This window comes from Empidonax traillii, unplaced genomic scaffold (genome assembly GCF_003031625.1).
Source record: "Empidonax traillii isolate 1590-97213 ecotype Southwest subspecies unplaced genomic scaffold, ASM303162v1 scaffold619:size634076, whole genome shotgun sequence".
NCBI lineage: Eukaryota > Metazoa > Chordata > Aves > Passeriformes > Tyrannidae > Empidonax > Empidonax traillii.
Window position 1 is genome coordinate 613,882 of NW_020955812.1, and position 12,863 is coordinate 626,744.

At 38.5% G+C, this 12,863-nt stretch overlaps 1 long non-coding RNA gene across 1 annotated transcript; it reads right to left on the reverse strand.

The window, feature by feature from the left end:
• Positions 1-355: 355 nt before the first annotated feature.
• On the reverse strand, positions 356-12,588 carry LOC114065107. Its single transcript, XR_003572874.1, has 3 exons — positions 12,486-12,588; positions 4,212-4,334; positions 356-2,972 (listed from the first exon to the last, which is right to left on the reverse strand). It is a non-coding gene; the product is annotated as an uncharacterized LOC114065107 (long non-coding RNA).
• Between the last annotated feature and the right edge of the window lie 275 nt (positions 12,589-12,863).

The following is a 12,863-nucleotide window of genomic DNA, read 5'->3' on the forward strand; positions in this document are numbered from 1 at the left end:
CATGCAGCACATTACTAATATACTGGGGGGAAAGATTATGTCAACTGCTTGCTAGTGTCCACATCCAGGATGCAATCTCCCCAGGGAACAAACACTCTTGGCAAGCACTGAAACCCAGAAATCTTCACAAAGCTGTTTGCAATTTGCAGCCAAAGCTATCCACAAATACAGGGAATAAAGACTACAGTCCTTGACAGCACACAGCTCCAGACATTTCCACGGGGGAAGTTTAATCTACAAGGATGTAGAAATATAAAACAAAGTATTGCTCAAAGTAACTGTTTGTCAGATCATGTGCCTCTAATTTGGTTTCCAGTGACATTACACAGCTGCAGCCAATGGATCCCAGCCAGGCTCAAGAGTCACTGAGGTTCTTTATTGTTTAAATTTAGTATCTGAACATGTTTTGCCCATCATTAAAATGGAGAGTAATTGCTCAAAAGTGAACTATAGATGTTACAACTGCAAAGAACTTATTAGGTCACCTAGTCCCATCCTCAGAGCAATGTAGGATTGAAAACACATTGCAACAAATACTGAACAGAGCTGTGTTTGTTTAAATTTTCGTTCCTAATATTTTTTTTCTTTATTGTAATCATTATCACTATATTCAAAAGTTTAAAAAACAAACACAAATGCCAGTGTAAACATGCTTCAGGTATATAAGTAATATAAAGTATTGCACATACAAAAGTCCTATGTTAGTTATGTCCTTATAGTGCTGTCTCATCAGAGTAAGACTTGTGCAGATGATGTGACTGCAATGAGCTAGCTAATCTTATTTCAGAAGCTGCTACACACAACAATTAAATATTTACAAAAGCTAGAAGCTCACTGTCTTTCACGGCAGGACGATTTTGCCTGGAATGTACTGGATACAGGGGTGTGCAAATATGGGATAGTCTTGCTTTGTGGTGATGTTTGTCAGCTGATCTCTCTAACCTACAAGGGGTCAGCTCAAACCCATTTGGGGGAAGGAGTCTGTTAATGGTTTTCTGGACGACTGGGAAGTGGTCAGGCCTCCCCATCCTTAGAAAATGGAGGTTCTTGCTTGTGTGAAGCACACAGATGGTTCACCTCCATTTTCAGACGCATATGTTTCCTCCTCTCATTTAATCTCCTGGGTACACTGCATTTGAGAAGCTAAAGACTCTATTAAGGTCTTCTTGCAAATTTGCCTGGGATATGAAGATATAACACAGCTCCTGCTTGGATTGCACAGGTCAGTGTGCATGCAAGAAATGGTAAAACTGTAAAATCTTGTGTCAGACTGACAGAACTGACAATGTCTCATGGCTACTCCTGTCCTGAAGTACTAGGAAGCAGAAAGGCAGTTTTCTAAAAGTGACAGAATGGATGAGGCCATTTGCCAACTGAGAAGCTGAGATGGGCTGGAAAGAAGAGGAGCTCAGGAGAAAGCAAGTGTGGTGTAGATTTCAGAAAATAAACAATTCCTCCTGAAGTTTACACAATGTAGCTAATCTCACACTCTCAGGCAGCACTGGAAGACTCAAGCTTTCATGTACAAATTTGCACAGATCAGAGCTTAAAGCTCCTATTGAGATAATGACCATTTGCTGATAGAACAGAAATAATGAAACATCTCTTCTTCAGAACTCTTAACCTGGAAAAAAATAATCAATCCTAAGTGTATTTTTTTACTCTTTACCTCAAAATATCTTTCCTTCTTTATATTCATGCTTGGTTGGCTGGCATCCTATTTTTCTGCATAAATACAAATTCTGCCCACCTTACCTGCAAGACTTTGCTTAAGAAATAATTGTAATCAGCCCTAAACTTTGCTGAAGTCAACACTTTAGAGATGCTGTCAGCTTGTAGACTGTAAAATAAAAAAAAAAAGGCAAAGATTTCAAGATTGTGAGTAGCCATTTTAAGAGGCAATTTCAACAAAGTAACAGAGCAATGGAAAAGAAAATTTACCCCAGCCCCAACCCCCTAAGACTTTGCAATATCACCCGTGTGGCTGTGATAACTTAAAACTGTGTTTCAGAAATGACTGTATCCTGTGTCGGCTGTACAGCAAGACAAGAACAGGGTAACTCATTCCCTGCTCTACGCTGTGCATGGATTTAGTTATCCGGGTGGGATACTGCCAGCTCTGGGCTGAAAGAGATACAACATGTACTTGTTTGTCATATGTCTCATCTCATAAAGTGTTGCATAAATCATCTGCTTTGCAAAACACCTTGTAGCCAAGAAAGTTGTGTTCTGTGTGTACAGTGGGTTTACTTTTCTATTTACATGCAAAGTAAGGACACGATTTCTATTTTTTTTTACTTTCTTCTCTCAAAATCTATGTTGATTATTATAACAGATACTTATTCTAAAAAGGTGGAAAAATAAATAATTGTATCCCATCTATAAAGTTCTTTATAGACTACCTTTGTTTTTCAGAAGTACTGTCACAGTACTGATACACTGCGTGTCTCCCTGAGCAATAATTTCATACAAGTTCTTATCCTTAGGGAGGTTCAAAGGTATTCTGTATGATACAGTAGCATTTAGAAGGTTTGTCCTGGTCCATCTTCTAGACAAAACAGCAATGAAGGTTTTCTCTCTTTGAGAGATCGGGGCTTGTTCTGGAACCATCTCAGTATACCACACGTGTTCAAAGGCATCTGGCTGGAAATACGGGATAAACATTCTGTTCAGTGGTGAATATCTTTGTAAGGCAGTGATAAAGCTGCTTTCTTTGGCAAGGATGGCCGTCATGTGGCATGTTATCAGAACATTGCATAGATCAGACTATGGCACCGTGTCGCTTGTAGGCACAAAGGAAGGCTGGTGGAAGGAATCCTTCATTTAATCCTCATTGTGTTTCTAGTCTCAGGCAGGATTCTGACTTGAACTGTCACTCTCTTCCTTTATGCATCAGTAGTCTTGTTATTTGTCAGCTGTTGCCTGTCAGCCATGTCATCTTGAGGAGGTCTAGCTCTGTCAAAGAAGCCGCACTGCAGAAAACAATCAACAGAAACAAAGGTGTCATGGTAAGACAACCACAGAAAAACTCAGCTGCAGTTTGATTCCTCACTCAGTCAACCTGAGAGGTCAGACACAACCTATGGCAGGAAATAGACTGTGAAGATATTGCATTTCTGTTCAAATCGTTGCCTAGGAAAAATTAGTTCTGTGTACAAGGCATTGACTTCCAAAATATAGCTTTAAAATTCAAATTATACGAAACATGTCTTTGCAGGAGGTGTAAAGTTGGTCTGAATGCTGATACGGACTGATGCTAATGAGAAAACTGCAGATTTCAGTTCAGCAAAATGCTCATTCAGAAAAGGTATTTAGATTGACAAGCAGTAACAATAACAGAGCTGGAATGTGTGTTGGGAAATGTGCACAGGACGGTGTTGTAAGCTAGACTAGAGATCACTGAAGATGAGATCCTCTCACCTAACTTTAACTGCCAAAAAGTTACCCTTTTAGTCGCCAGGTTGAATGTTCACATGAGGTCAAAGGAAGGTACCACCAAAATTCCTCTCATCCTCGCATGTTTTAGACAAAGCTTTTTGCTGCTGTTGTTACCTGACTGAGTGAATTTGGGAAGTTAGCATAGACTGCACACCTAACCATAACCTTTAGGCTGCTAAAGACATATTCTAACTTAAGGAATTATCTCAAACTTATTTTTAGTGTGAACCGAGAAGATGGCCAAAAGCTACACTGGCTCCCTGTAACATACCGGTTTCCAGTAACTTGTCTTAAAACTTGTGAAGGGAGTGTAACAACTAACACAGAAATAGAAAACTTTGGAAACAGAAGACATGATATACTAATATAAAAGGAAATCTTCTAAAAATTAATTCTCAGACCTCGGAATGTTGTTCCATGCTGACAAAAACTGGAAATTCCTGAATTATTCAGGGAAAAGTAACTTCTTTTTGAACCTAAACATCCTGAAAAAGAGGATCATAGGTCTTGGGAAACAGAGCCAAACTCTGTATGCCCATTTATAACCAGACTTTAATAATAAAGGAAGACTTTGAAAACAAGTTCCCTGCAAAAAGGTCAGTGACACTAGCATGTCAGAAATGCCAAAACAAAAAAAACCACGTGTATTGTTGCTTTTGCTCCAAACTGCTAAAGATCACAAAATTCCAGCCTTTCTTTTTCTTCTCGTCTGGTATCTTCCAGTGTCTTTCAGGGTTTTTCAAGGCAACAGTAACAGTAATAATACAACATACCTTCCATAAAGCTAGGGTCAGCAGAGCTAGTACTAGTAGTCCAAGAAGTATGGCTAGTATTATAACCCATAAAGGGATTTCAAAGGAGACATTTGGGGTGGACCAAATGACAGATGTTCTGATCTGAAATGAAAAGAATACATTAAATGAATAAAAGTGAAGCAAGGAAAGCAAATCTGACAGTAGAATACAGAGGTTAGAAGCATTCACTTCAAAAGCATTTTGCAGATTAGAAGTACATGTTCCCTGAAATTCTTCCATGTTGGCTTCATTTACTGTAAGTCCCTTTCCACTTGGTCATGATAACTTTTAGAAATGGAATTCACACATACACAAAATTCATGTCATATCAGACAAACAAACCATTTTCCCTTAATACAGAGTAGCAAAAAAAACCCTTCTGAGCAGATGCTTCAAGAATATTCAAGGAGCAAAGTTCTACTCACATCCATGCTGGCACAGCCCAGGCCAGTATAACTGAATTACACTGAACTACTCTGAAACAATGGTTGACTTCAGCCCAAACTCTTAATTCAAACCACAGTAGATACCAGTTACATTTTTCTTATTTTAATTTCTGCTGACATACAACTATACATATTTTCTGATGATTTGCATTTCAGCTAAGCAGTCCAAAAGTGAAACTCAAGCAGCAGTTTATTGTCCTTGTGATAAAGCCTAATGCACAGTATGATTTGGTGTTCCTTAAAAGAGGCCAAGCACACAGACTGTTACCTAAGTGGGAAATAAGCATGAAATGCACTGTCCTTGTAGAAGGTTCTAGAAAGCAGCAGGTGTTAACATGCGTTATCAAAGGTTTTTACTAACTTGGAAAAATTCTCTCTTTAGACCTTCATGTGGACAGAGAGTAATAATAACCCTCCTGTATTTCTCTTCTGGGGCCATCCATGCTCTCCTCCTCACTCTCCCTTCCATACCTTTTACCAAATTTATATTATGCTCTCAGACTCTGCTTGGAAGGCTCCTTGTCAATCTTATTGAATGTTTGCTCTGTCCCTACTTCTCCCAAGTGGGAAGGAATGAGTTTGAGCTTTCCTTAGCTCTTTGGTCACAAATACGTCCTTTCAATCTTAGTTTATTTCCTCAAATTTTCCTCTTTGTTGTTAGCTTAGGAAGTTATTTCTCTCTCAGGTTTTCTGTTGGACTTCTCTCATCTACTCCTAGTACCCTTTAAAGAGGGTAAGTAAGTCACAGATGGAAGTTATTTTCTTTATGACATGATGAAATCAGTTTGCAAAGCAACTGATTACACAAACTCTCAAATGTTCTTTCTCTTCAGTGCTCAAGGTACAGCTAGGAAATCTACTCATCTTAATAAATTTCTTGGCTATTGCCCAGTCCCTGAGCTGCACTCATTGCAAATACTCTTTATAACTTTTTTTTTTTTTTTCTATTAACTTACTGGTTGATGCACCCAAAATTTAACACAACACTGTTTTCTAATTTGTTCATTTGTGGAACAGCAGCCTAAGTTTGAAGACTGGACACAACTCTCTAATTGAGCTCAAAAACTGGTTTCGTTCCTGTTCCTCTTACTCCTCTCCTTGTAGATGGCAAATTTCAGCTTTTCAGCAACATCCAGCCCTTTCCTCTCTCCCTTTTTCTTTTCCTAGACTTTTTCATTCTGCAAGCACCAGTGGATATGTCTCCCAGCTACTGTCACACTTAATTGGAAGACACTTTGGAACAGTCCTTTCCACTCTGTAGCCAACAACTTCATCCTCTGACACAGTGCTTGCTAAGATGGCAGTCTGGTGAACTTTACTGATGTACATGTTTTTTATAGTATTCCTCATTGTTAGGGGAACAGAAATTAGGGACAGTTTTATCTGTAGATACCACTTGCCTTCTACCAAAGCTTACCCTGAGAGTTACACAGAAAATTCCAAGACACTGCCAAGTCCTTCTGCTATCAGCACTTTAGCATTGGCCTGCACCCTGAGGATGAAGTGCTTGCAGTGCTGGCCATACCATCATTGATGTAACAAACACATGCAGCTAATATGTGTCTCTGGAGCAGGTGTAAATACTTATTAGTCTAAAATATTTCAAAAGGATAGCATATACAAAGAATAAATGTTAGCTAATTAAACCAAGAAAAAATTATTTCAACCCATGAAATCCCACCCCTGTGTCCCAACAGATACCCTGATGGTGGGATTAACTATGCCACCGTAAGAATAAAATTCCCTTCCCCAGCCTACTCTTTGGGTCACTTCTTAACCACTTCAGAACTTCACAGGCTCTCTGTATCATTAGATTCAGCAAGAGCAGTTCTCATTTATTAAGGACAAAATGTTTTTGAATAGCTTCGCTTGTGGCTCAGAGTGGCATTTAAATACAAGGGCAGAGAAAATGAGAAAAAGGTCATCTGAACTGTCTGCAGAGATTCCTCACAGAGAAAAGCCAGTTAAGGAAAAGATGAATGCAAGTAAGAGGTTAACTGGCCAGGGAAAACAGAAGGGATGCAGTTATGATGGGCTTCAGGAAGCCTGTAGAAAGCAATGAGCTCAGCTACACAAGGAAGAAAGCATCTCCCTTCTGCTGCTTGAAAATCCTCATGAATGCTGCCCTGAAGCATTGAAGACCTGACCACATACAGCACAAGAGCTGGGAAGTGCTGATGAAAATTTATGGGCTCCAAGACAGCAAAAACAGATTGATTAAAAAACCCCAACTCATCCGTGCTGTGCACTTCCTCTGTTGGCAAACTGAGGTACCAAATGGAGGAAGATTCAAATTTTAGTTATTGTTTGGAAAGGACCTGACACTGTTGACATCCATTACATATATTAACACTGTTGTGAAGCTGGAGTGGTAAAGTGATAGATTACTTAACAAAACCATCTTAACAAATATTTGTAAAACAACAGCAAAAAGCGAACTCCAGCAGTACTTTCTGTCCTCCCAAGTTTGACAAAATTACTCCATTTTACAGCAACATCAAACCTGAGGAAAAGACCCATTTGCATGCAAAGATTTTATTTCATCATTTGTGGTACTGATAGCTTGAACCAAAGTCTACTGAAATTGTTCATCCTGAATGTGGAAATTATCAGAATGGGCAAGTACTTCATGGAAGGGGTTTTTGTTTACAGATTTCTTCAGATAATATTTGACTGAATCACATCTGTCTTCTTGGGCACCAAGTCTACTTTCATTCAGTCTAGGGCAACAACTTCAGGTCCACAGATGCTCTCAGATAGGACTGAAGTAAACTGCTGCCTGGTGTTTGAATATTTCATAGGACTACTTACTAATAGCACAGAAACTAGACTCATGTCCACCAGTTCACTGTTCAAAATTAGGTGGAGTCAATTCAGACTTCAAAGCCTGACTGAGAACCTGATGAAATCAATGGAAACCATTTATTTCACCAAGGTCAGTGGATTTCATTAGATTTTGGAAAAAGCTGATAGCAGTGCATGCAGCTACAAGTATCTGTTGCCATTCCATGTCTTCTTTTATGTGCCACATCCTAGATGTGTGCTGTATTTGTGTGTTGTTCTCTTTCCTCTTAGGCTATGAAAACAATAAGGGAAGTTCTTCTTGTGATACCTACAGAGCACCCATCAGCATGGATCCAGATAAGAACATGTGGATCTTCCTGAGGCTGCTAACCAATTATGAGTGTTGCAGCAACACTCAGCCTTGCTTGTACTGCCTGGGTTCTGAATCCTTCCTCCCTCCTCCCTTCTGGTGCTCTGCCTTTGCAGACAGTCGAGTGAAATTTGCCGTGTAATTTCAGTAGCTCAGCTGGAGCCTGACAAATGTTGAAACATAAACGAGAAACTGTAATCTTATAGAAGTGCAGGCCATCATGTTTATAATCCTTATATGATCAGCAATGAACCAAACAGGCAGCAGAAATTAGGTCTATCTTGTATCAAGCAGGATGCTGCTGCAAAGCTGCCACATCTCTCTCTTCTTTAGCCCGAGTGAGGCCAATGCTAATGAAATATTTGCCTGCTAAAATCTTGAAACCATCCTGTCGCACCCATACCCTTTTTCCATGAATCCTTCTTTGTCTTAGGTTTTGAAAGCAAGGAAGGGTTGTGCTAAGTGCTCGAGATTTATTTCCTGAGCAGGGGATTATTTGTAGACGTCAGTCTCACTCCTGCCTATATACCAGTAGAATATGCAGCCCTGGGCTGCCCCCTTCATACTCTACACAAAGACTTGCAAGGCTACTAATGCAATTGCTGGTGAACAGTTTGACAGGACAAGTCCTGAACACCCACAGAGCTGAGGCAGAAGCTGGAGGGGAAGAAAAAAACAAAGCAACCCTTCAATTTTGCCTGCTGTGTTTCACCATGTCCACAGAAGACTGTCCCTCCTCCCCCCCTGTGCTGTCCACAACAGTATTACACATGATTTTGATTAGAGACAAGTCTGCATTATTCAGCTTGGATTTCTGAAGTTCTTCTCCATGTGGTAGGTTTAGTACTGCAGGATCAGAGCCAGGGAATTTTTTGGGGGAGATTTATCTTTTTTCATCTAAGGTGGTCAATGTGAAGAAGTGGAATTTTTACACAAGTGTTGCATATTGGCACCATACTTCAGATGCATGTTGGCTTTGCTCTCTGTTCAGGACAAGACTTTTTTATGCTGAACACTGAAAACAGTGCTTGCTTCTCTGTCAGGAGGATGAAAAGCACAGCTCACAGACTTCAGAGGGGCCATCTGACTTTTGGCCTTCCCTACTGCTGAACGTCTCACACCTTTTTGTGTGCAAAGGGTGCCAAAGAATGCCATCTGGCTCAGGCACCGAGGTGAGGGTGAAGCCAACCCAAGAGTTATGGACAGAGCCTTTGTTTGCAATTGGAAATAAAATCCACACACAGATGTTTTCTGATAGTCTTAACTTCAGAATCCCTGTTGTGGTTCCAGGAAAGTCACTTGCTGATCATGTTTCTATAAGGGCTTTTATTTTCTTTTTTTAAAATATGCCATGGTTAAGCACATTGTAAGTAGATAAAAGAACTATGAAGATTTTTGCCACTGGTTTTTGCACATTTTGAATTCTGCTCCTGGTTTTGGTGCTACTCAATGTGTCCTCAAAATTGTCTTTGATTCCTTTGGAAGGCAGCACAAGGCAGAGAAGAACACACGTGGTAAGCTGCTGGTTCACTGGCAGTCCCTTGTGGAAAGATGGGAATTAGGTTTCCCTGGTGTAAACATCCAGCATCTATAGTCAGAATTCAGTGCAAGCTAGTGGGATTCTCACAAAGCTATTTTTCTTTCTCTGGTCCTTTAAAAGACACATGTTAAAATATAAAAATAACTTCTCCATATTTTATTCTGCTACTTTAAGAAACAGTAGCTAAATTGATTATTATTCTATTGCTACTACTTTTACTGCACATGATGACCTTCCTCTAGCCTTCAGCAATTTTGTTTACAGAGGCTGAGAAACAGGAATTCCTTTGTACTCCTACACGACCCAATCCAGCCTTTGCAGCACGAGGTTCTTATATGCTCTGAAAAAACTATCAAAATAGAACGTAAAAGCTCCCTTGAGCTTGGAGTCACAATTAATATTGACGTTTATGTTTACACTTTACAAATGTTTATGCAAATATATTTCATAAGGAATATAAGCACATTTAAAATGAAAGTACTATCACCATGTAATAAATAAAAAAAAGAGATATAAGGCTTAGTCTGAAACCAGTTTTACTCACTGTAGGAAACTGGTCAAACAGTTTACATTAAAAGCATCCCCCCTGAAGATCCTATCAAACATTTAAGAAAAGCAATTATATTTTATTAAACTCCCAAACTGGCTCAAGAATCATAAAATAAAATAGAACAAATTGTGCTTATTGTAACTCTGTACTTCTTGTAATAAAAAGTACTTTCAAGTTTCACATGAAATTCATCAAGTAAGATAGTATCATTTACCATAGTAATACTTCTAAGAAAAATTGACAATTTTCTCTTGAATGATCCAGCTGTTAGCAAGCAAATCCATTCAGTTGTATAATATACAGCTGCAATTCCCAGCTTATAAAAATCAATAGAAATACTATTATTGATGGGTGTGGTTTCTGGTTTAAGCTCCACTAAATTTCATGCTAATTTTCCATTTGATGCATTTTCACTCCAATGTTTTACTATAAAAGATAAAGATTTTTTTACATTGACATAACCTTTCACACACCTTTGTGTCATGGCCCTCTCTCAGTTCAAGGTAAAGACCTACATTCCATGATGATGGAAATAAAGACCTCAGTGCTGCAAATATGGCTACATGACTGTAGATTACTGTGCATGGGATTATTCATGCCATTAAAACTAAACATAAATATCAACTTGCATAATTGGAACACGGCACTGTATGAGTTAAATGAAGGACACATGCTCTGGTCTTTTAAATATATTATCTTCTCTATATAAACCTTAAAGTGTTAGCTGATTATTAGATATATACTTTTGACAATTAATTTTAAAATATTAAAATCTTTATTTCTCTTCCATTCTTTCACTGTCTAAAAGAAAACCATAAGCTTCCAAACAAAACTTTGGAAACTTTAAAGACACAACTAGTGTTCTTTTTCAGAAGGAGCAAAAATATTAAGCTTTGCCCAACTTCAAGCAAATATTTCTTCTTGCAAGTGGAACATCAAAGAACTGGTGCATATAACACATCAAGCTGTAGAGCTGGCAAGTATCCACTGCCATGTCCAGATATGAGACATAAAAGCACTATCATTTTTCAACATTTTACAGTTGCCATTACAGGCATTTTGCTGTAAATCATCTGCAGCAAATAACAAGCATTATACTGGCTGGAGTAAGAGAATAAAATGCTTATCTGATCATTTGGTAGATCATCTGACACTTGTTGCGAACAGCAGGCTATCACCTGGGATAAAGCACTTCAGTCCAGATGAAGGCACCACTACCAACAGAATTCTGCACAACATGTGTTTCTGGTATGGAACACATGCTGCAAGAAAATAAAAAGAGCCTGAGTACATCTGTCAGCTTGGAGTCTTTGAACCTTTCTGGATGAATACTTTATTAAGCACCAAATCTCTGTGGTGAAATCATGGTTCTCCTGGTGATGGAGGTTGGAGTCACTGTGCACACAGGACCAAGATTTTACCTTGGGTCTTCCCAGAGCACGTATCAACCATGTAATCTGTGCATATTTAAAACACAGCTTTATACCTTGTATCCTCTAAAATAGACTCAAAGTAAGCTATGAATTGTTTTGTTCTGTTGGTTTTCCATATAAGAAAATATTTTGTCCCTACTACTACTTCTCATCAGACCAGTATGATGCATTTTCACCATGAATTAACTCGGAAAAGTTTGAAAGGAGCTTCAAAAAAGAAGGACGTAACTGATAAATCTTCAAAAATATAAGAACAATGGGCCTTAAAATTTCAGATTATTCATACTAGATCCAATTTTTGCACTCCTATTTTACTTATTTCTATCAGTAATGACAAAACAGAGTGAATTTTAACCATGGTATTAGATACCATAAGAAGCAAATTCCTTTAAAGTGCTCCCAAAAGTCAATGCTTTGTCACAAGAAAACAATTAAATCAAACTTATGCCTCCGAGGTTACTTTTTCATATAGTAATCGAGGACCATGCAAATCTTGGTCTGCAAATAAGGCAAGTACTTAGCATCTATCTATCCCATCAGTTGGGATGACCAGGTAAATTCATATCTTGCATGTGCTGTGAGGTGGAAACCCTAGAGAGGGATGCAAACCTTTCCAAAAATCAGGGTATCAAAGAATCTTAATACAGATAAGAGAGAAGTTGCTATAGGTAATCCATACGCTTGTGTGAGAGAACTGCTGACTGGGCAAAGAGTGAGATCTCTAAACCTGACAGAAACTTGATTTTGGCTTTTGCACAAAAATTTCCTCCAGGCTTATTTCTCCCCAAACAAAGTAACTAGACACTTGCTTTCACAGTTCTGTTGTGTTCCTCTGGGTGAAAAATCCATCCTGAATGCAATACAGAAGTCTACACAATAGTGCAGCAAGAAATTATTTAAAAGTGTAATCAGTATCATATATCACCCCCTTCCACAGGAAGCAATAAAGATATTTCCTTTAGGTATTATTTCAGGAATTTACACTAGAAACACAGGAAAGACCAATCTCAATATTTTCATCTAAAAGAAAGACCAATCTCAATATTTTCGTCTACAAAAACTTTCACAGCTGTGATCAGAATGACCAAATACATGTACTTCACACAAAGATACAATTTTCAGTTACTTACTGCTATGCTTCCCGTGGGGAGCTTTGCTGGCTGTACTTTATATGGCATGCTCTTAACTTCGAAGGAAACATTGGAAGAAAGACTATAGAGATCATTCTTTCTCTGGAATTATAGAACAAAAGAAACTATTAAAACCCATGCTTATATTTAAAAGCATTATTAAAAAAGAAGCAAAGAAAAAATACAGAGTACTGATTTCCTCAGGCAAAGATGGTTTCTTTTGGTAAAGAATGTAGGAATACCGGGAACTGTACATGTCCATGGGATAAATACAGCATAAACCTGCAATACAAAGGCCATGTGTTCAAATGGGGAAGAAGGGTTAGATATGCAGAAGGACACATACAGTTGTTTCTCTTATTTCTCTCTGAAATAGGT